Source organism: Brienomyrus brachyistius, chromosome 4 (assembly GCF_023856365.1).
Source record: "Brienomyrus brachyistius isolate T26 chromosome 4, BBRACH_0.4, whole genome shotgun sequence".
NCBI classification, from domain to species: Eukaryota; Metazoa; Chordata; class Actinopteri; order Osteoglossiformes; family Mormyridae; genus Brienomyrus; species Brienomyrus brachyistius.
Genome location: NC_064536.1, coordinates 36,964,101 through 36,987,702, shown reverse-complemented (window position 1 = coordinate 36,987,702; position 23,602 = coordinate 36,964,101). Strand labels below are relative to the sequence as shown.

At 44.4% G+C, this 23,602-nt stretch overlaps 1 long non-coding RNA gene across 3 annotated transcripts; it reads left to right on the top strand.

Annotated features, from left to right (window-relative positions):
- The first annotated feature begins 142 nt into the window (after nt 1–142).
- LOC125739996 (uncharacterized) lies at nt 143–21,870 on the top strand. Of its 3 annotated transcripts, XR_007397417.1 has the most exons (6): nt 143–227; nt 7,076–7,785; nt 8,027–8,078; nt 10,304–10,471; nt 19,149–19,316; nt 21,564–21,870. It is a non-coding gene; the product is annotated as an uncharacterized LOC125739996 (long non-coding RNA). The 3 variants fall into 3 exon arrangements; XR_007397415.1 differs by lacking the exons at nt 143–227; nt 7,076–7,785; nt 8,027–8,078 and adding an exon at nt 8,909–9,846; XR_007397416.1 differs by lacking the exons at nt 143–227; nt 7,076–7,785; nt 8,027–8,078; nt 10,304–10,471 and adding an exon at nt 18,432–18,705.
- The last annotated feature ends 1,732 nt before the right edge of the window (nt 21,871–23,602 follow it).

Below are 23,602 nucleotides of genomic sequence, written 5' to 3'. Positions count from 1 at the left end.
TCTTTCAAAGCCACTTCCTGCCACATTCTTTAGAAGGGGTAAGCAGCAGCAGTCTAAAGATTAAAATACCGCTACCCCACCCACCTTGCCAAACGACCACCAAGAGGGTGCAGCATCTGCTGGCTGTTTGTAACAGTGCACGGGAAGTCAGGCCCCTATTAAGGTCTCAGACCTAGATTCTCCCAGCGCTCGGCATTCTGGGAGAAGCTGCATTTCAGATATATGAGGTCAGTACTACCGCTGTGTCTGGTGTTTTCATACCTTTAACAAATAAATATAAAACCAACACATAGACTTTTATCACACAATATATACTGAGCTGCAATTACAATCAACACAGCACTGGCGACTTTTACACAATATGTACCTCAGCATTCAGTGACCCCGCCCTTTTACTTTACTGTTGTTCTTAACCACTTCCACTTTGCAATAATACCACTTATATTTCACTGTGGAATATCTAGCAGGGAAGAAAGTTCATGAACTAACTTATTGCAAAGGAGGTATGCTACTGTATGACAGGACCACGCTTGAATTCACTGAGCTCTTCAGAATGACCCATTCTTTCACAAATGTTTGTAAACCTGACTGCATGGATTAGTGATGGGAATTCCGGCTCTTTTGAGAGAGCCGGCTCTTTCGGCTTCCAAGTGGCTCTTCAGATTTTTTTTGGTACTTAAATGAATTTATTATCAAAAATAATGTAAAACTAGTAACTGCAGGCAGTGACTGAAGGGTCCAAAGCATAGGACAATCGGACAGGTAGGACGGCAGAGAGCAGGAGGACTGACTGACACCAGCAGGCTCCCGTTGGGACGCCTAGCTCAAGTACCTACTGAAGCTGGATTCGAACCGGCCACCTTTTGATCACAAACACTCAGTCTTAGCCCATTGAGCCAGACACTGCTCGGGGTAAAAAAGGTGAGATAGGGAGAGAGCTTCCTACCTGATCTGGAAACTAATTTTAGCTAAATTAGCTTAGCTGGGTCTTGCACATATATAAACGGTGGCCGTACCTCCCCCGTTTGACCGATTGACGCGAAATTTGGAGGGTATCTCTATGGTATAGCTCTACAGTAGTGACAGAAATTTGGTAGTGATTGGCTGAGGCAGGCCTGAGATACAGCTGTCTGATTGAAGTGGGCGTGGCACCAGTACAGTAAGGGTGTGTCTGCTGGCCGTATCTTACCGAAACTTTCAGTTTTTTTTTCTAAATATTTACAAGGACTGTCTCCTGATTGGAATGACACCAGATTTATGTAGGTTGGGTGAAAATCCTAGGAGGTTAACGAAATGTCATGTTATCAGACCAATATAAATGATGGAAAAACGCAATGACGGAGAACCAAGTGCTATATGTTGTTTGATTTGGCATGACATAGTGAATTGGTCTAGCAATGAATTTCAACTGTAGGCTCGACAGTTCTGGAGAAATAGCCAGAAATGCAGATGGCCATAGTGCCCCCATCTGGCCGAATGAGGTGTTCTTTACAGGGTGGGCAGAGGGTCGGAGGACAAACGTAGGAGCCAAATTTGGTTCGGATTGGACATCGTTAAGCTTGTCAAACGGCTGCTTGATTTTGATTGGTTGATGGCGGCCACAATTTTAGGACTTATGACTGCCATTGTACTTGTCTGACCTCAGCCTGGGTCCTAATACATATCTGCCAAATTTCACTTAGATTGACTGAGGCAGTCAGGAGATATTGGCAGTTTTTAGTTGTAGCGCCCCCTATTGATAAAATGCGGCCCGCCTTGGAGGGTGTCCCCAGAATGGGGTAGGGAGGTAGGATTTCAAATTTAGTAGAGGTAGGACAAGGCAGGGCGAAGTTATAGCAGTCAGACCAAAACTGGACAAATTTGTACATTGTTTGGGTGTGGCTGATGGCCGTAGGATAGGCAAATGTCCGGATTTTTTTTTTATGATTATTGATCAGCTGAGAGTTCTGATTCGTTTGACACCTCATTTGTCTGATTTGGTAGGACAGGGTAGGACTTTAAGGAAAAAGTAGGATTTGAAAATTATGCAAATTAGCAAAAAATCTAAGTAGGCGGAGCTTCATAGTCCCATTGACTTTTTGGTAGGGGACAGCTGTAGGTATAAGTAGAAAAAAAAATTTCAACTGTAGGACTAACAGGACAGGAGATATGGACCGAAACGCGTTGGGGGGCGCTACGGCGCCCCCCTCCGGCTGACTGGGACGGGTCGAACGGCCTGAGTAGTGGGTAGGAATAGGAATCTATCTGCCAAATTTGGTAGGCCTAGGACATACGGTTTAGGCTGGGCATGCAGTTTTAGGGAAGAAAAAAAATAATAATAAAAGAAAAAAATCCTAACAAAAACAATAAGGTTCCATAGCACTTCGTGCTTTGGACCCTTAATTATTAGTGAAATGAATTACTATGGTTGGAAATCACATGCAACCATTATAGCCAATTCCTCATCAATTGTGTTCTGTTTGCACAAACTGTCTCACAGAGCTCTAGGTTGTAGGTCTAGGTGGTTGTGGTGCTGTACTGGATGACGGTGTAGATATTGACAAACTGGCACTTTCAGCAGTTGCAGTAGAAAAACTGTCACTTTCCTTAGTAGCAGGTTCACTTGCTTGCCTTTTTTCTTCCCACTGCACTGATGGATGTACAGTTCTCATGTGTTGATGCAGGTTATTTGTAGGGCCTTTTCGATATGAGATTGCAAGCTCTACACTCTGCCTTTGTATTATCAATGCAATTGAAATGTATCCAAATTTTACTCTGTTTCCTGCAGTCACTCATTTTGTCGCGTCTCCTTCCTCCTGTTTCTCTCTCTGTGCGTGTGATTGCTGTATTTGTCTATGGGTGTGTTCGACTTCACACAGCCATTTGCAGTGCTGGCTTAAAGCAGTGCATTCTGGTCCCAATGCAATGCATCATGGTTAGATTTTTTTTGTCCGACTACAGCCGGCAAAACGTCACCACCCGTGACAATGTTACATGGTACAAAAACCTCACGAGAGCAAGACGACTTAAGACTTTTTTTTTGTGACCAAATTTTTATTAGAGATTTTTTATAACAAAGAACAAAATGGAACAAAACAGAACATACTCCACCCCCACCCCCAATACACCCTGAGACAGCAGTTAAATTTAAAGAAACAGAAAACCAACAATGGTCACTGGCACACTCAGCCACGGAGAGCACAGCTAAAAACTGAGGATAAAAGAAATAACACACTTATACCACTGAAAAATGTCAGAATTAGGAAAGTAAAAATCAAAACAAAAAAAAAGGAATATGGCCTCAGGACATGACCTGCAACCAATCCTTGACCAGCTGCACGTCATGGACCCAGCTCTGGATTGTAGAACCAGACGAGTTGTTAATCCGGACTGCAGAGAGTTCCAGCAGAAGCAGATCAAGAAAGGTGGACTTCCAGACAGAAGGAATGGCACGATCAGGAGACTTCCAACGAGAGGCTAATAACAACTTGGCCGCTAAGGAGGCAGACATCAGAAGCCTCTGCTGGAAGCGAGAGAGAGAGAGAGAAGAGAAGTCCAGGAGAAGAAGGACCACGGGAGACAGGGGGATGGGCGAGGAAAGAACTGAAGAGAGAGATCTGGCCACGTAATCCCAAAGAGCAGCCACTGGAGGACAGTCCCAGAACATATGGAGAAAGGTACCAGGAACCTGGAGGGGACAAAGATGACACAAGGGGTCAGGCTCTAAGCCCATGAGATGGCGTTTCCTGGGAGTGGGGTATAATCTGTGAACAAACTTAAATTGTGTTTGCTGGTGATTGGGATTTTTAGGACAATTTTTAATATTATGAAAAATAACACTCCAAGATAAGACGGGGGTGGGAGAGAGCTCCCCCTGCCAGACAGCAATTATGGGGAGAGGTTTATGAGAGGATTTGCGGAGGAGGGAATAGAGACTGGACACGACTTAAGACTTAAAGCCCAAGTCGAACACACCCCGTAGCACCGCCCCTCCCCCTCCTGCTCAGAGCAGACACGCATCGTGTAGTTGACCAATCCGTGCGGGTGGGAAAAAAAAAGAAAGAAAAAAAGCAGCTCTGACTCCGGCTCACAGGCAGGAGCCGGCTCCGATCGTTCACTTCAAAGAGCCGGCTCCGAGAGCCGTTTCGTTCGCGACCGACACATCACTAGCATGGATGCATGGATAGGTACTTAACTTTTGCCCATATAGTGTAGGTATACAGCAGAGAACTTCCTGTCTTTGCTTACCTCATGTTGCCATCCCCTCTGCTTTACAAAGGAGCTCCTCCTTCTTAAAAGTAGCACGTCCTATCAGGAGTGTGAGAGATTAACTCTGATAATGTTTGCATATAGTATAAGACCAAACTCTGACCTCTCCCCTTTAGCACAGGATGCATTTTTAAGGTTCCTGTGCCTTCTCCACCCAAAAGGTCACAGCAGAAACATATAGACTGAATCATCACCTTCAGGATTCCATGGTTCTGCAATAACAGAAATAAATGCAGAATCAAGCGCACAAAATAATTTTTGCAAGAACTTGCATTTTTTCAAATGGGGACATGATAGTATAGAACAGAGCAGGACAGGGACTGATCCTGACAGCACCCCTCTCCATGCCTGAACTCCAGGTAATGCCAGGACCAATAAATTGGACAGGGCAACAAAAATGGGGAACGGCAGAGGGAGTTGGCCTTGGGAATCTGGAATAAACAGACTACTTCAGGGACCCGATCAGGAGGAGGGACAAAACCAGCGGACTTAAATTGGGACTAAGGCTGCCTTAAACAAAGGGTTCAGAAACCAAGGGAACACGAAGAGATATCAAGGTAGAAGACTGAACAGTAGGGACCCTAAGAAACATAGAGTAGGGCGGTGGACTATGGGACTTTGGGGGTCTAACAAAGGAATGGGAGTGAGATGAAGGAGGCTAGGCGGTGGGGGCTGCTGCGAGGATGACTGAGGGATGTTTAGCTGGGCTGAGCGACAGCACAACTGGAACAGATGGAATCAGGGCAGGGTTGACAGGAGTAGGAACCACAGGTAGGTGAGGGTTTCAAGAAGGACCCTTGTTCGCAGGCAGGGTAGCTGGCAGTGAGTCTTGGGGCATTGATGGAGTCCATGCCCCCAATGATCTCTCCGGAAAACAGAGAGCCGGCCAGATTGTATCTGAAGGAGTCCGTGTCTTTGTTGACCTGTTCAGGATTGGGAGAGGTAAGACCTGGGCCAGAACCTACTGCTGGGCAAACAAAGACATTGGACCTGTGCAGGGATGACCCAGGTTGGATCCAAAGTGATGCCCACTGGTTTTCACTTTAGATCCTCTGGCGGGGCCTCCTCTGGGTCAAGGTCAGCTGAGCTTACTGGTGGGGTAATGTCAGGATCCGATGATACCTCTAGGGAGGCAGGCATTGGAGACACGGCTAGGCGGCAGCTGGTGAGATGGGCATCAGCGAGGTAGCTGGCAAGGCAGCAGGCAAGCGGGTGCTGGCTAGTCAGCTGGTGAGGAAGCTGCTGGCAAGACTGCTGCCAGTAAGTCAACTGACTAGACAGCTTCTGGTGCAGCAGAAAGGACAACAGGCACTCATGAAGCAGCACCAAGTGAGGCGAAGCAAAAACAGGAGAGACAGATGCTGGTAGTGAAAAAATAGCAAGATTTGGGCTAAATGCTGGTGATGCAGCCTTCTTTGGGCTGGGCACTCGGGATTCTGGCAAGGTGGCCACTTCTGGGCCAAGAACCTGGGACACTGGTGAGGCCTCCTCTTCGGGACATGGAACTACGGACGTGAGCGAGACAGCATCTCCTGGGTTTGGAAAAACTTCAGAGCCTCAAAGGGGATTTGCAGGCCCTTGAGGTTTGCCCTTTCTTTTATTTTTGGGCCTTAGCATGGGAGCACTCTCCAGGGGTAAGGAATTTCTGCTGGCTGAGGCTGTTTGGAACTTGCATCCCTTTCACCAGTTTTTTAACATAATGATTGGAGATACTTGCCCGACTGGGTTTATGAGCAAGTTCATACACTTTCGGAAAAGAGAAAAACCATCATATGTCAGGACAGTGTAGGTAAGTAAGTAAGTAAGTACATTTTATTTATATAGCAATTATCACAGACACTGGTCACAAAGTGCTTTACAATAGCAAAAACAAATAAGAAAGCTGGGGACACAAAAAGAGAAAACAAGCCAAAGAGATACAATAATAAAAGAATAATAAAATAATGGGATACACAATAAAACAGTAAGAAGAATAAGAAGACGGAAAAACAAAGAATAAAGGGAATAAGAATAAAAAGGATAAAAGAGTCTAGCCAAATGCTTGTCTAAATAAGTAGGTCAGGGGTGTCAGACTCCAGTCCTGGGGGGCTAGAGCCCTGCACATTTTTGGGTTCCCCCTCATTTAACACACCTGATTCAACTCCTTCTGATAATTACCACTTACTTCTTGAGCTGAATCATTTGTGGTGGATCAGGGAAAGAACTAAGTCACACAGGGCTCCGGACCTCCAGGATTGGAGTTTGACACCTCTACAGTAGGTTTTCAGCTGCCTTTTAAAAGAATCCACAGTAACCCTAAGATGGGTGGGTAAGGCATTCCACAATTTAGGGGCAACAGCCTCAAATACTCAATCACCACAAGTCTTTAGATGAGTGCATGGGACAGCGAGAAGGTTTTGATTGTTGGGCCTGAGGGAGCATACCAATGAGTGGGAATAAATTAAATCTGTCAAATATGCATGCACCAGAAACCATGCAATGCTCTGTGCGTAATTGTGAGGATTTTAAACTGAATTCTAAAGGGCATGTGGTGCCAATGAAGGGAACTAAGCAGAGGGGTGATACGTGAACGTCTTCCTGACCTTGTGAGTAGTCTTCCAGCAGCATTGTGAATCAACTGCAGATGGGGGAGGACAGACTTATTGAGTGAATAAAAGAGTGCAATACAATAATTAATGCGAGATGATATAAAAGCGTGTAAAAGCATCTCCAGTTCTGTATAGGAAACCATAGATCTCAGTTTACCAATATTACACAGATGGAAGAAATAGGATCTCAATTGTTTGATATGAATGGACCCCCTTTACTCTTCTCCTTCCTGCATTAGGGTGGTCCTGGGAGTGGATTGCTTGGCCTTCAGTTCTGGGAATCTAGGAGCATGGGAAATTATGTAGTCCAGTTGAGATGACATCAAGGATATGCAGAGCAATAATCCTGCTGATGAAAAATAGTCATGGATGGAAAGAGGGGCGAAACTTCACAAGGATGATGTATGGAGATATGGAGATGGATCCAGAATAGTGGCCGTGTCATCAATACTTCCATACCTAGTACACTGAATTCATTCAGTAGGTCACCTTAGTTTGGATAAAATGGTGCATCGAATCAGTCAACACCCACAGTTCCGATCACAAGCACAGCAGGTGGGGAGATGGTGTCTGACCTGTCAGAAGAATGATGCAGATACAGGAACGCCGACACCAACTCTAGTGGCTCCTGCTCTGCCTGGCCCTTTTCTCCAAGTGGATTACATCAGCCAAAGAGTCAAGGTTACACAGGTGTCATTGTGGACAAATGTTCAAGCCCAGTGGAAGCAGTTCCCTGCCGAAAAGCCACAGCCACTCACACCTCAACGACACTGGTCAAAGACTACATTCCACACTGGGGCCTACCATGCCAGATCGACTCAGACCAACACATTTCACTGGAGCAGTCTGTCAAGAGATCAGCCGACTTATAGGAACTGAATGGACATTCCACTGCCCTCATCACCCACAGTCATCAGGACAAGTAGAGAGGATCAGTCATCAAAAACAGGTTGTCCAAATATCATCAGGAAGGAGTGCCATGGCCTCAGGCACTGCCAAACGTTCTCTGCAGCATCAGAGCAACGACCAACAAAAAGACTGGTTTGAGCCCATTTGAGATCATCACAGGGCATCCGATGCATCTTCCTGACAGTATAGATTTGGAAAAAGCAGATATACACCTTGCTAGTGATAGCCAGGTTGATTATTGCATTAAGCTCACCAATGCTGTTCAATCTGCCTTTCAACAGGTTTTTGAAGTGTGGGAAGATTCCGTCAACAAAGGTCACACTCTGGTACCTGGTGAGTGGGTACTGATTAACCCTTTATGGTTGAATGCATCGTCGGCGACGCAGCATACTTTTCGTGTCTATTTCAGTTCATATCTCGCTGAAATATTAATGTAGAATCATGAAAAACGCTGGCTAAATCCGTAATCTGTGTTCTTTTCAAAACGTCCATTGTCGGAAGTATTAAAGTTTTTAAAATTAGGTTAAATTGGCAAAAAAGTAAACCATGTCACATTACTTTGTTTTACCTGCATCTGGGGGGGGGTGCACTACCTCTCTCACCTGAAGATCGTTATTCACATTCTAAATAGCCACACTTCCGCGCATTCAAATCGCATTCGCATGGTAATTTGATGAACAACGCAACGGTGAAACGCGATCCAGATACATCTCCATTAGTGCCATAAAAGGGGGGGGGCCGTGTAGCCAAGTGTAAATGGCTCATGCATATACATGAAAGCTGCCACATATTCAATGAAAGGAGCCCAGAAATATATTCCGCATATATTGGTGAGGAGAGGGGCGGAGCTGTCAACTGATCATCACCTCATGGTGGGTTGGTTCCGCTGGTGGGGGAGGAAGCCGGTCAGGCCTGGCAGACCCAAGTGTATATTGAGGGTCTGCTGGGAATGTCTGGCGGAATCCCCTGTCAGAAGGAGCTTCAACTCCTACCTCCGGCAGAACTTCACCCATGTCCTGGGGGACATTGAGTCCGAATGGGCCATGTTCCGCACCTTCATTGTGGAGATAGCTGACCGAAGTTGTGGCCGTGAGGTGGTTGGTGCCTGTTGTGGCGGCAATCCCCAAATCCGCTGGTGGACACCGGCAGTGAAGGATGCTGTCAAGTCTTATCTGGTATTTTTAGCCTGTGGGACTCTAGAGGCAGCTGATAAGTACCGGCGGACCAGGTGGAACAGGGCTTCGGTGGTCGATGAGGCAAAAACTCGGGTGTGAGAAATTCGCGAGGCCATGGACAACGACTTCAGGATGGCTTCGAGGAGATTATGGTTCACCATCTGGCGGGTGGGAAATTAGTGCAGCATCAAACTGTTTATGATGGGGATGGGGCGCTGCTGACCTCAGCTCCAGATGTTGTGGGTCGGTGGAAGGAATTCTTCGAAGACCTCCTCAATCCCAGCGACATGGCTTCCAATGAGGAAGCAGAGTGTGGGGACTGGGTGAACCCCCTATCTCTAGGGTGGAAGTCGCTGAGGTAGTTAAAAAGCTCCTTGGTAGCTGGACCCTGAAGGTGGATGAGATCCGCCTGGAGTTCCTAAAGGCTCTGGATGTTGCAGGGCTGTCCTGGTTGAGACACATCTGTAGCATCGTGTGGACATCGGGGGCAGTGCCTCTGGATTGGCGGACCAGGGTGGTGGTCCCCCTCTTCAAGAAGGGGGACTAGAGGGTGTGTTCCAACTATAGGGGATCATACTCCTCAGCCTCCCTGGTAAGGTCTATTTGGCAGTTCTGGAGAGGAGGGTCCGCTGGATTGTCGAACCTCAGATTCAGGAGGAGCAGTGTGGTTTTCACCCTGGCCGTGGATCAGTGAACCAGCTCTATACTCTCAGCAGGGTCCTGGAGGGTGCATGGGAGTTTGCCTAATCAGTCTACATGTGCTTTGTGGACTTGGAGAAGGCATTCGACCATGTCCCATAATGAACCCCTGTTGTGTCCTGTGAGCTGTCAGTGGGTTATCCACCTTCCTGTCTGTATCATGCCTCATCTGTATGCCAGAACCACCCAAATCTGTTACTAGGAGTCTAAGGTGGGACATGATCCAGGTATGTATGTATATATCCAAGATTCTAACAAGTCTGGATGCTGTTCAGCCAAATAGTACTTTGATATTCTTTCAAATATAAGAATTAAATTAGTGTAAATTATTGGAAAAACCATTTTAAACTAGATTTCGGAAAGCACTTTACACTGTCTGTAGTTAGGGTATGAAATAGTCTTCCTGTTAGTGTAGTAAAATGAAAACCTTTGGTTCCTTTAAATCAGAGCTGGATTTTAACTTTAAGCTATTGGTTGAATTCTCCCCAAGTGAGCTTGATGGGCTTAATAGCTTCCACTCATTTGTGGAACTTGTGGTGTTATGTCTTAACCACAGGAATATTTGCCAACCCGTATGGCATACCGAGGTTTGTATTTTAATTGCCCAGTATTGATTAACGTCTATAAAATTCCTGGGATGCACATGAATCCAGGGCAAAACTCATTCTGCTTTTCCCTTCCTAGGAAAAATCAAATGGAACAACTTGCTTTTGTGCAACGTCACGTAAAGATGATGCTCCTACCTGAACAGAGGAGCCAGGTTTACAGGGTGGTCCACTGGGCTGGGATCTGACTGGAATCGGCACAATACAGGCACGCTTTTGTCGGCGCAGTCGCTCTGCAGTTTGGGAGGTACGCTACTGTGTGGATTTTTGCAATAAAACAAATTAACATGTAGATAACTACCTGCTGCTTCAAACTGTCTATAGAATAATTACAGAATTTCTATACCCTTAGAGGATCTGTATTCTGTATTATCAGATGAACAGAGGTTTTATTAAAGGAAGGTATTTATTTTCTTTTCAATATACTGTACTCTAAATGCCATAATCTCCCAGAGGTGGTAATTTCGTTGGATGCCAAAAACAGCATTTGATAGTGGAATCGAAATACTTTTCTGTCCTGAATTTGGTGAGATTCATGCAGTTTCCAGGTATTGCTAATGTCAGTCTGTACAAATACAGTAAAATCTGATTATTTTACTCTTTTACTCTGTCTTTGCCTTTTGATAGAGCCTCGTTCCATTACTCTCGGAACCTCTTTATTCCAATGGGTGATTTGTGGAGATAGTGTGGTAGAAATTTGGAAAAAGTAGATTGAGTCTGACAACCCTATTACCACAAAGCTTTGGGAATCTCATCAGTGTCTTGTGACCTGCTCCCTGCACAAGTGCATACATCTTATAGCCAAAAATGCGGCAGTTTACGGTTTGGTCAGATATCTGTAGACATCAGTTACTTCTGCTTAGAGACCCATTAACAGTTCGACAGGGTCAACTTGTAGAAGCCGATTGTTCTCATGGTTTCACTACCTCAACTCGACAAGCTGTTTTCAGTAACTTCATCTTACTTCCCCTATATACCCTTGTGCTCATTTCTACTTTCTGTACTGATGTCATATGTCAAGTATATCTAAAATTGGTATCTAACAGTTCTAACTCCTTGGATCAAGTCTGCACCTTTATCCAATCGCTTTGCAGATTAAGCAATCGTGTTAATTCCTCATAAAATGCTTCTAATTTTGTAAATGAAAACCCATTAATTAAGCAAACTTGCATTACTGCATGACATGTTTAGTACAATAACTATTCCAAAAGCGGCAATCGTTATTGTCATTAAATCAAGTGTCATTATGAATCTCTTTGGTAATTACCGATTGAAATTACAATTATATATGCATTGTTGATTTTACTACCATGGGAACAATTCCAAATCCAATTGCTTATCTTGCATCTATCGTAGCAATACAAAATTTAGTGCTTTAAATTTACCGTTCTCTTGGGAGGATTAATGCAATTAGATTGAAGGTTTTACCCAAGTTTTTAACTTTTTCAGTGTATTCCATTATAGATTCTTTGAATCTATTGATCAAATTATATTTCCCCATTCCTCATTTATATGGGAAGGTAAGACTCCCAGGATTCACAAATCATTACTACTACAGGCTCAGTGGGGGTCCCTCGGTGTTTGGGCAGCCAACATTCAAATGTACATGTATTGGCTGCGTGACCCTCATGCAGCGTGGTGCCGGTTGGAAGCTCCGCTTCGTTTGTCTACCTCCCTCCATGCTTTGTTATATTCTCGTCTTCCTGTGTCCCTCTCACAGTACAGGTAATACTGTTGTATTTGTGCCTCTTAAAGAGAATGTTTCTAATATCTTTGTGTGGCCTTCCCTCATTTAATTTTATTTCCAATTTAGACATCCAACATTTTTCCTGAGCTTCCCAGTCGGCCCCCCATGCAGACTTGTTTGAACTTGTGCCCCGTAAGAAAGCTCCTCTATCACAGAACTTCTCTCAATGGATGATCATTCAACCAGTAAAAATATGTCTAATTTGCAACATGAGCTGGATCGAGTTGAGAATGTTGCTGGGATGGTTGACAGGATCCATTACATCATCACCTGAGACACTACCTTATTCAGTGTAAGGTAGTACATAGAGCGCATTTATCTAAATAATGTAACATCTATCCCAACATCCCTGACGTGCAACAAGCGTAATTCTTCCTTGATCTAACACGTTTTTCCTTGACCCTAGACTTCAACCATAATCTATCTACTTTGACTTCTTATGCTTTAGGAGTCAGGCTAGAGCCCTGTCCATTGATTGCTTTTTTTCGGTATTCCTGGTGACCCCACTATGCCCCTTAATAGTGAACAAGTGAAAGGTGAATAGTGAATACAATCGCTTTTACCTCATTGTTAGCATGACACAGAATATTTTTATCCTGGGATCACCTTGGCGCTCAATGCAAGGTGTTGGGTCACATTATATCGAGTGAATCTCTAGTGTCCTCAGTCTTTCCCATTATGCTTCCATTCATCCTTATCCCCATATCCTCCAGAGCTCCCTTGTGTACTCGCCACCTCTCCATGTATTCGTTGGACTGATCCTCCAGCTTCTGAAATCCCTGGATCCGTGACCTCGACTACAAGTATTGCTTACAGATTCGCGTTTTGTCATTGTAATAAACTCCCCTTTCCTGTGTATTGGTTCTCTGATGCTAGTGGCTAGCGAATTATTTCCAGATGTTGTGGGGGTGGGGTGTTTTTTTTTTTTTTTTTTTTTTTTTTGCGGTTATGTGAGAAGGTTGAAAATGGCATTTAATGCAGAGACTGAAATGAAGTGGAAAATGGCATGTGGGTGCTTATGAATACGAGTGGAATTTGTCTGAATAGCCCGTGCTATGAGGGTGATGGCTGGTGCTGAGCGGACTGGTTACCTGATCCAGTGTGACCGTACGCTGGGTCTGCCGCTGGTGCGGTACTGTCGGAAGGTGAATGATGTCCCCGTCGGTCCGGAGCCTTGAAACGTGGATAAGAAATTCTACAGGCCTCTGAGGCTGGCTGTGTCTGTAAAGGACTTGGTCATTCTGAGAGCGCTGTTGGAGCTTATCCCGGTGTTGTACGATTCTGAAAAATCCTGGGGAAAATGAGAGTTGGAGCGTAGAATGAGGAAAGGTGTGTGACACAAAACATTTTATTAGGAGGAAAGTATCTCCCTGCAGCAGTTTGTCTGTGTGTCTGTGAGAGTGGCTGGAAGTGGGAGTGACCCTCCTTCTTTAATTAACGTGTGGTAATTGGAAGAAAAAAAGCTGTTTTGAAGTTGGGTGGTAAAGTCAGGGAGAGTAGTTTTCACATACAGCTGTTATTCACTCCCCCGTAGGTCATCCTGGTCAAACAGTATTGGTCTCTGTCTGTGTGCAATTACATTTAGGAAATAAACACCAGCCACACATCAATTTGACATTTTGTCTTTTCAGTGCACGAAAAGGTATTTTGAAGTTGGATGATCGTAATCTCCAACGAAAGTGGGGAGTATGAGGCCTCTTGCCCTCTGACCCCCCCCTCCTCCTCCAACACCGGCCTCTGACCCTGGAGAAGTCCCGATGCCTGTGATCTGCACGCTTCTCTCCACACCCGCTTTGTGCCTAGGGATGCTGAGCTGCATAAAAGCGATGAGTCGGCCTTTTAGCCTCCATCAGGAAGCATAAACAGAAAATCTGTTACGGCTGCGAGGTGGATCATCCCAGTCAAAGACAGCACCCTTGCCTGTTTCCGCCTGAGAGGAATTACTTTTACATCCACTTTGACTCTGTGCTTTGTGACCCCTGGACCGACCGGCTGACTCCCCACTTTGACTTACGTTCTGGCAACCCTACCCGAGCTTCTGTCGGTAGGTTGGAGGGGACTGTGGAAGCTCTTCTGTACGATTTTGGGGAGGCCCGGGACGGAATGCTGGAAATCAATAGACTGGAACAGGAGTTGTTTGAACAGAACCCCGTACTTAAGCAGATCCTGCAAGAAAAAATTGACTCATTGGGAGGCCGAAGACTAAAATGAAGCTCGGGATGGAGAACGCTATCGGCAGGGTCTTGCGCCACTTTATGCCAGGGACGGATTATGGGTTGTGTGGGCCCCAGGGCAAAACGTTCGCGAGGGCCCCCACCACCACCACCACAATTCAAGGGCCCTTGGCAGCAAAACGCCCTCCCTGTAGGGTCAGGGGCCCTTGTAGGCAGAGGATCAAAGAATGTAGGCCCTCTAAAATAGACAAACGAAAATACATTGTTGATAAGCGTTGCAAATTGTTTTGGGCTAGGGGCCCCACAGGCCCCCTGCACCCCAAGGGCTCCTGGGCAGCAGCCCCACTGGCCCAGTCCGTAATCCCTCCCTGCTTTATGCTAAATGTTGTGTGTTTTTTTTTTTTTGAAGAAGAAGTTGCATGCTGTTGATTTAAAAGTGGTGGTCAGGATGTTCCCAGGGATGATTGTGTGTTGCTGCTTTCATAGACTGATATTTGAGATCACAGAAGTCAGGGATAGTCATCACCGGGGAAAAGTTTTACTTACTCAACTGACGGGAGAGAGAGAAGGGCAATCCCCCGGAAGCCTCTTACGCGTGTATCTTCTGTATTCCTGACAATTAATTTGACTGTAATCACACTTCTGAATTTTATGCTATAACTGTAGATGTAGTTGCCTTTAAGATCGATAGGATGCTTATTACTAAATTTAATCAGATGCTTTCTACTCTGCATACCTGAATCTCTGAAAAAGCCACTACATGGACTTTACTGCATATGACATCAGCAATCTACCTCAACTGTCACGGTTGCAATTTAAATGTGTAATACAATTTTTTTAACTACCTCTAATATTTTTTAACTGTAAATTTGCCAAAACGTATACCTGTGTAATAAATTTGCAAAACTCGTCTTTTTAAACAAACCATGTGTGCATCCATCCAATGAAATAAACCTGCCTATAAAACACAGCATCCTTGCTTTTACTGCCCTCTCATTTTGTGAAAAGCATGTCTGTTACCAAGACTACAGCTCGTGTCTTGAGCCATACATACTATGACCCCAGCCACCTGGGGTCATACGGGGGTGGGGGGGGGGCCTCCAGACTGCAGAGAGCGGTGGAGGAAGATGCATGGGAAAAAAGTGGGTACTGATGACATCAGAGATTGGCTGTCTATGCAAGACAGTTATACTTTACATAAACCGGTTAAAAAGGATTTTCCCAAGAACAGAGCGTTTGTACCGACAACCATGTGTCAGTGGCAAGCTGATTTATGCGACATGCAAGGGCTGGTGACATATGACGAAGGGTTAAAGTACCTACTTACGGTGACTGATGTCCCCCCCCACACCACAAAAAAGGCCTACACGCGTGCGTAGACATAGGGGTGGCTGTAATGGAGGTCTTTGATTCTATTTTAACCGAGCGGGCCGTACCCCTCAAGTTTAGACGGATCCTGATTTTTAAATGAGGTGGGTATGTTGTTGAAATAAACCTGGCCGTGGATCAGTGAACCAGCTCTATACTCTCAGCAGGGTCCTGGAGGGTGCATGGGAGTTTGCCTAATCAGTCTACATGTGCTTTGTGGACTTGGAGAAGGCATTCGACCATGTCCCTTGGGGAGTCCTGTGGGGAGCGCTCCGGGAGTATGGGGTGCAGGGCTTCCTTATAAGGGTTGTTCGGTCCCTGTACAGTACGACCGTTGTCAGAGCTTGGTCCGTATTCTCGACAGTAAGTCAGACTCGTTTCCCATGAGGGTTGGACTCCGCCAGGGCTGCCCTTTGTCAGTGATTCTATTCATGACTTTTATGGACAAAATTTCTAGGTGCAGCCAGGGTATAGAGGGTGTCCGGTTTGTTGACCTCAGGATTGGGTCTCTGCTTTTTACAGATGATGTGGTTCTGTTAGCTTCATTGGACACTAGAGCAGTTTGCAGCCAAGTGTGAAGTGGCTGGGATGAAGATCAGCACCTCCAAATCCAAGACCATGGTCCTCAGCTGGAAAAGGGTGGAGTGCTCTCTCCGGGTCGGGGAGGGGGTCCTTCCCCAAGTGGAGGAGTTTAAGTATCTCGGGATCTTGTTCACGAGCGACGGAAGGATGGAGCGGGAGATCGACAGGCGGAGTGATGTGGCGTCAGCAGTGATGCGGGCGCTGCATCGGTCTGTCATGGTGAAGAAGGAGCTGAGCCAAAAGGCAAAGCTCTCGATTTACCAGTTGATCTACGTTCCTACCCTCACCTATGATCATGAGCTATGGGTAGTGACCGAAAGAAAGAGGTCGCGAATACAAGCAACCGAAATGGATTTCCTCTGCAGGGTGGCTGGGCTCTCCCTAAGAGATAAGGTGAGAAGCTTGGTCATTTGGGATGGACTCAGAGTAGAGTTGCTGCTCCTCTGCATTGAGAGTGCAATTGCTGTTCATTGATTATAATTCAGCATTTAACACAATAGTGCCCTGCAGACTGTTCACTAAACTGAGGAGCTTAGGAGTAAATAACCGACTGTGGGCGTGGGTGCTGAACTTTCTCACTGGTAGGTCACAGGTGGTGAGGGTTGGGAGCTGTGTCTCCAACAGCATCAGGTTGGACACAGCCCCAGATTTAGTGGATGGCCTGAAACTGGTGTTGAAAGACAAATTGGAGCTAAGCCAGCCATGAAGACTTTAGAGACTTTTGTAACCTCACTTGTGTCGATGATCTACCGAAGGAGAAGGTTACGTTGAAAGTCAATTTCTGGGTTGCTGTCTCCTCATACTCCAGTTTGGACACTTTTGTTGTGCCATCACCATCAGCATCATCTTCATTAAGCAGCCATTCAAAGTCCTTTGCCGGTCGTTTACAGCCATGGCCAACTACATTTTCCATTCCCATTTTCTCATATGATGTTGAGCTGAGGCTCAGGCAAGGCAATGATGCTTTCAGGAAAGATGGAACACCTCTGTCCATTTCAAGGGAGATGAAGTCAGAGATTCTGGAGAAAATTGCTGAGGCAATATATTCCTTCAAGGCCTACTGTAGAAATGAAGAATTTGAGTGTGTAGCCATTGCTCTCGTTGAAAAACACCCTTGCCTAAAAGAACCTGGCTCCACATTTGGATGGTATGGGTGGAAGCTAAAGTATAAGATGGGCAATTATAGAGAAAAACTGAGAGATGCAGGCTGTCGAGAGCTAATGGTAAATTCTTAGAAAAGAGGTTCTGAGGACTTATAAGGGAAGCGAAACAAAGTAAAGAAACCCAGACGATCTGAAAGGAATCTAACCGACATCCTTACTGGAGAGCCTTGACAAGGATGTGAGTATATTTCTTCAGGATAGGCTCCGGACCCCCCGCGACCCAGTAGGATAAGTGGTTTGGAAAATGGATGGATGGACTTTATATATTTCAGCCCTATTCCCATGAAGAGTTGTTGTGAACAGAGGCAGTTTTGTAATATATCTCTTGTAAGTATCTCTTTAATGTATCAGCAAGACACTATATTATTATTATTATTATTTGGCAGTTGTACACTTGACATTTGATATTTTTGAAGTGTTTTTGTTGTGGCTGCTCTATTCAGAGGAAATGTGTCTCTGAGACACTCTTTCCTTTTGTTTTAAAGCAGCCTTGAACAGTGGACATTTGAGCAATACCTGTACTTCTCATGTTATGACTGACAGTTGACCATGTGTCTTAGTTAACATTTGTCTGCAGTTGAGATAATAAATATTCCAAATTGAAATATGTCTTGGGCTCTTTTTTGTGCTAATATTTGTTGGACTACTTCTCTACTAGTAGCTTTGTAAGTATTATTTGCATATCCTGATTTTGGATGATCTATCAACCTCCATCCATCCATTTTCCAAACCACTTATCCTACTGAATAATTTTTTACAGTATATGTATGTGACAATTAAAGAATCTTGAATCTTAAATGAGGTGGCTCGGACATCTGGACGCCTCCCTGGTGAGGTGTTTCGGGCAGAGACAGACACAGAACCGGCAGTGTGAAACATCTTCTTGTAATATCTTCATTATGTTTTAATAAACTGCTTAAGCTTAAGGAACCGGCCTCATCTGAAGAAATCTATCATCTGTTAGTTTGCGTTCCTTGAGTTAATTATTAGTTTCACCTGTTGCCTGTTCTTGTGACGATCCTTGTGTGTTTCCTGATTGCTCGTTGTCCTGCATCCTCCTTGATTGGTTGATTGTTTGATGTCTCACTCCTTGCGTCGTTACCCGGTTTGGTTTTTGTGTATTTATATTCCTGCCTTAGATTAGCTCCTTGTTAGGTCATTGAATGTCTGTATGCCAGTGATGGTGTGTTATTTGTATGTTGCTGACCTGCCCTTTTATTGCCCTGACCCATTTGTAGTTGATCTTTGGTCATCCCTTTTACTTTTTGACCCCTTGTGGTCCATTTATTTTGTAGTGTTCCTAGTGTTTTCTGTTTTAATAATGAACCCCTGTTGTGTCCTGTGAGCTGTCAGTGGGTTATCCACCTTCCTGTCTGTATCATGCCTCATCTGTATGCCAGAACCACCCAAATCTGTTACTAGGAGTCTAAGGTGGGACATGATCCAGGTATGTAAGATTCTAACAAGTCTGGATGCTGTTCAGCCAAATAGTACTTTGATATTCTTTCAAATATAAGAATTAAATTAGTGTAAATTATTGGAAAAACCATTTTAAACTAGATTTTGGAAAGCACTTTACACTGTCTAGTTAGGGTATGAAATAGTCTTCCTGTTAGTGTAGTAAAATGAAAACCTTTGGTTCCTTTAAATCAGAGCTGGATTTTAACTTTAAGCTATTGGTTGAATTCTCCCCAAGTGAGCTTGATGGGCTTAATAGCTTCCACTCATTTGTGGAACTTGTGGTGTTATGTCTTAACCACAGGAATATTTGCCAACCCGTACGGCATACCGAGGTTTGTATTTTAATTGCCCAGTATTGATTAACGTCTATAAAATTCCTGGGATGCACATGAATCCAGGGCAAAACTCATTCTGCTTTTCCCTTCCTAGGAAAAATCAAATGGAACAACTTGCTTTTGTGCAACGTCACGTAAAGATGATGCTCCTACCTGAACAGAGGAGCCAGGTTTATAGGGTGGTCCACTGGGCTGGGATCTGACTGGAATCGGCACAATACAGGCACGCTTTTGTCGGCGCAGTCGCTCTGCAGTTTGGGAGGTACGCTACTGTGTGGATTTTTGCAATAAAACAAATTAACATGTAGATAACTACCTGCTGCTTCAAACTGTCTATAGAATAATTACAGAATTTCTATACCCTTAGAGGATCTGTATTCTGTATTATCAGATGAACAGAGGTTTTATTAAAGGAAGGTATTCATTTTCTTTTCAATATACTGTACTCTAAATGCCATAATCTCCCAGAGGTGGTAATTTCGTTGGATGCCAAAAACAGCATTTGATAGTGGAATCGAAATACTTTTCTGTCCTGAATTTGGTGAGATTCATGCAGTTTCCAGGTATTGCTAATGTCAGTCTGTACAAATACAGTAAAATCTGATTATTTTACTCTTACTCTGTCTTTGCCTTTTGATAGAGCCTCGTTCCATTACTCTCGGAACCTCTTTATTCCAATGGGTGATTTGTGGAGATAGTGTGGTAGAAATTTGGAAAAAGTAGATTGAGTCTGACAACCCTATTACCGCAAAGCTTTGGGAATCTCATCAGTGTCTTGTGACCTGCTCCCTGCACAAGTGCATACATCTTATAGCCAAAAATGCGGCAGTTTACGGTTTGGTCAGATATCTGTAGACATCAGTTACTTCTGCTTAGAGACCCATTAACAGTTCGACAGGGTCAACTTGTAGAAGCCGATTGTTCTCATGGTTTCACTACCTCAACTCGACAAGCTGTTTTCAGTAACTTCATCTTACTTCCCCTATATACCCTTGTGCTCATTTCTACTTTCTGTACTGATGTCATATGTCAAGTATATCTAAAATTGGTATCTAACAGTTCTAACTCCTTGGATCAAGTCTGCACCTTTATCCAATCGCTTTGCAGATTAAGCAATCGTGTTAATTCCTCATAAAATGCTTCTAATTTTGTAAATGAAAACCCAATAATTAAGCAAACTTGCATTACTGCATGACATGTTTAGTACAATAACTATTCCAAAAGCGGCAATCGTTATTGTCATTAAATCAAGTGTCATTATGAATCTCTTTGGTAATTACCGATTTGAAATTACAATTATATATGCATTGTTGATTTTACTACCATGGGAACACAGGACTACTCTGTATGCAGATTTCCTGATGTGTCACAAATTCAATTGCTTATCTTGCATCTATCGTAGCAATACAAAATTTAGTGCTTTAAATTTACCGTTCTCTTGGGAGGATTAATGCAATTAGAATGAAGGTTTTACCCAAGTTTTTAACTTTTTCAGTGTATTCCATTATAGATTCTTTGAATCTATTGATCAAATTATATTTCCCCATTCCTCATTTATATGGGAAGGTAAGACTCCCAGGATTCACAAATCATTACTACTACAGGCTCAGTGGGGGTCCCTCGGTGTTTGGGCAGCCAACATTCAAATGTACATGTATTGGCTGCGTGATCCTCATGCAGCGTGGTGCCGGTTGGAAGCTCCGCTTTGTTTGTCTACCTCCCTCCCTGCTTTGTTATATTCTCATCTTCCTGTGTCCCTCTCACAGTACAGGTAATACTGTTGTATTTGTGCCTCTTAAAGAGAATTTTTCTGATATCTTTGTGTGGCCTTCCCTCATTTAATTTTATTTCCAATTTAGACATCCAACATTTTTCCTGAGCTTCCCAGTCGGCCACCCATGCAGACTTGTTTGAACTTGTGCCCCGTAAGAAAGCTCCTCTATCACAGAACTTCTCTCAATGGATGATCATTCAACCAGTAAAAATATGTCTAATTTGCAACATGAGCTGGATCGAGTTGAGAATGTTGCTGGGATGGTTGACAGGATCCATTACATCATCACCTGAGACACTACCTTATTCAGTGTAAGGTAGTACATAGAGCGCATTTATCTAAATAATGTAACATCTATCCCAACATCCCTGACGTGCAACAAGCGTAATTCTTCCTTGATCTAACACGTTTTTCCTCTGCCCTAGACTTCAACCATAATCCATCTACTTTGACTTCTTATGCTTTAGGAGTCAGGCTAGAGCCCTGTCCATTGATTGCTTTTTTTTTTCGGTATTCCTGGTGACCCCACTATGCCCCTTAATAGTGAACAAGTGAAAGGTGAATAGTGAATACAATCGCTTTTACCTCATTGTTAGCATGACACAGAATATTTTTATCCTGGGGTCACCTTGGCGCTCAATGCAAGGTGTTGGGTCACATTATATCGAGTGATTCTCTAGTGTCCTCAGTCTTCCCCATTATGCTTCCATTCATCCTTATCCCCATATCCTCCAGAGCTCCCTTGTGTACTCGCCACCTCCATGTGTTCGTTGGACTGATCCTCCAGCTTCTGAAATCCCTGGATCCGTGACCTCGACTACAAGTATTGCTTACAGATTCGAGTTTTGTTGTCATTGTAATAAACTCCCCTTTCCTGTGTATTGGTTCTCTGACCTGTGTTTGACAGTCTTAGCTGCTTGGGATAGGTAGCCAGCATTTTATCACCAATACTGCGTTTAACTTTGCTTTGTTTTTAAAGTAAAATATTACGGAAGTACTGAATGTTACACTGATGGTGGCATTTCTAAATAACAGCCAAATCCAAAATAACTTGCTTTCGCCTTTTCTAATCATGTCATCAGCGTTCTTTATTCATTTGTACTTTTGACATAGAGTATAATAATGCCGCTTTGGTCAAAATGACAGGTTGGGTCAAAGCTCACAAAGATGAAAAGGTTTGGGGTCACAGGTCACTAGGGGCGGGACCAGGAGTAGTGGCTAGCGAATTATTTCCAGATGTTGTGGGGGGGGGGTGTTTTTTGCGGTTATGTGAGAAGGTTGAAAATGGCATTTAATGCGGAGACTGAAATGAAGCGGAAAATGGCATGTGGGTGCTTATGAATACGAGTGGAATTCGTCTGAATAGCCCATATGAGGGTGATGGCTGGTGCTGAGCGGACTGATTACCTGATCCAGTGTGACCGTACGCTGGGTCTGCCGCTGGTGCGGTACTATCGGAAGGTGAATGATGTCCCCGTCAGTCCGGAGCCTTGAAACGTGGATAAGAAATTCTACAGCCCTCTGCGACTGGCTGTGTCTGTAAAGGACTTGGTCATTCTGAGAGCGCTGTTGGAGCTTATCCTGGTGTTGTACGAGTCTGAAAAATCCTGGGGAAAATGAGAGTTGGAGCGTAGAATGAGGAAAGGTGTGTAACACGAAACATTTGGGGGGGGGGGGGCCCTCCAGACTGCAGAGAGCGGTGGAGGAAGATATGGGGAAAAAAGTGGGTACTGATGACATCAGAGACTGGCTGTCTATGCAAGACAGTTATACTTTACATAAACCGGTTAAGAAGAATTTCCCCAGGAACAGAGTGTTTGTACCGAGAGCGATGTGTCAGTGGCAGGCCGATTTATGCAACATGCAAGGCCTGGTGACATACGACGAAGGGTAAAAGTACCTACTTACGGTGACTGATGTCCCCCCCCCCCACAAAAAAGGCCTACGCGTGTGCGATGAGACATAGGGGTGGCTGTAATGGAGGTCTTTGATTCTATTTTAACCGAGCGGGCCGTACCCCTCAAGTTTAGACGGATCCTGATTTTTTAAATGAGGTGGGTATGTTGTTGAAATAAACTTTGTGACATAAACACCTCAGCTGCTACCCTGCTAATCAGGAGACAGAAGAGCAGGGGTAGGGAACCTGATCCATGGAGAGCCGGTGTGGGTGCGGGTTTTTGGGATGGCCTCTCAATCAGCCAATAATAGTGGATTCCAAGGACTGGAGTTGAGAATCGCTGCTTTATTATTGGCTGCCTGAGAGGCCATCCCAAAAACCCGCACCCACACCGGCTCTCCATGGATCAGGTTCCCTACCCCTGGAAGAGAGGATCATTCTGTCTAGATGTGGACTGGAGATTAAATTTTCCAGGGGGCCTGACTATCATTTATTGAATGTCTTGTTAACTGCATATACATTCACCTCTGTTGAAAAAGGAGTGGTTAATTGATCAGTTGGTGGTCATATGTTGTCTCAGGTTTATAACCTATCAATCTATGCTATCAATAGAGCTTTTGGGCTTGTTCCATTGTTGAATGAGGCTGTTCATTTGATTTGTTCTTTCTAATAAAGGTTGTAAACCTAATTGGCATTTCATGATAGTCATTTTGTAATGTGGGGGGGACCTAAAAATAAAATTCTGCTTGGGGCCCTAATTTGGACAGGGGCGACCTTGATCTAATAAAAGGGTACAACCAGTCTTTTCACAGCAGCATTAAAATGAAACCTTCGGAGGTCACGCCCGATAATGCTCATCGAGTATTTGAGAATCTAT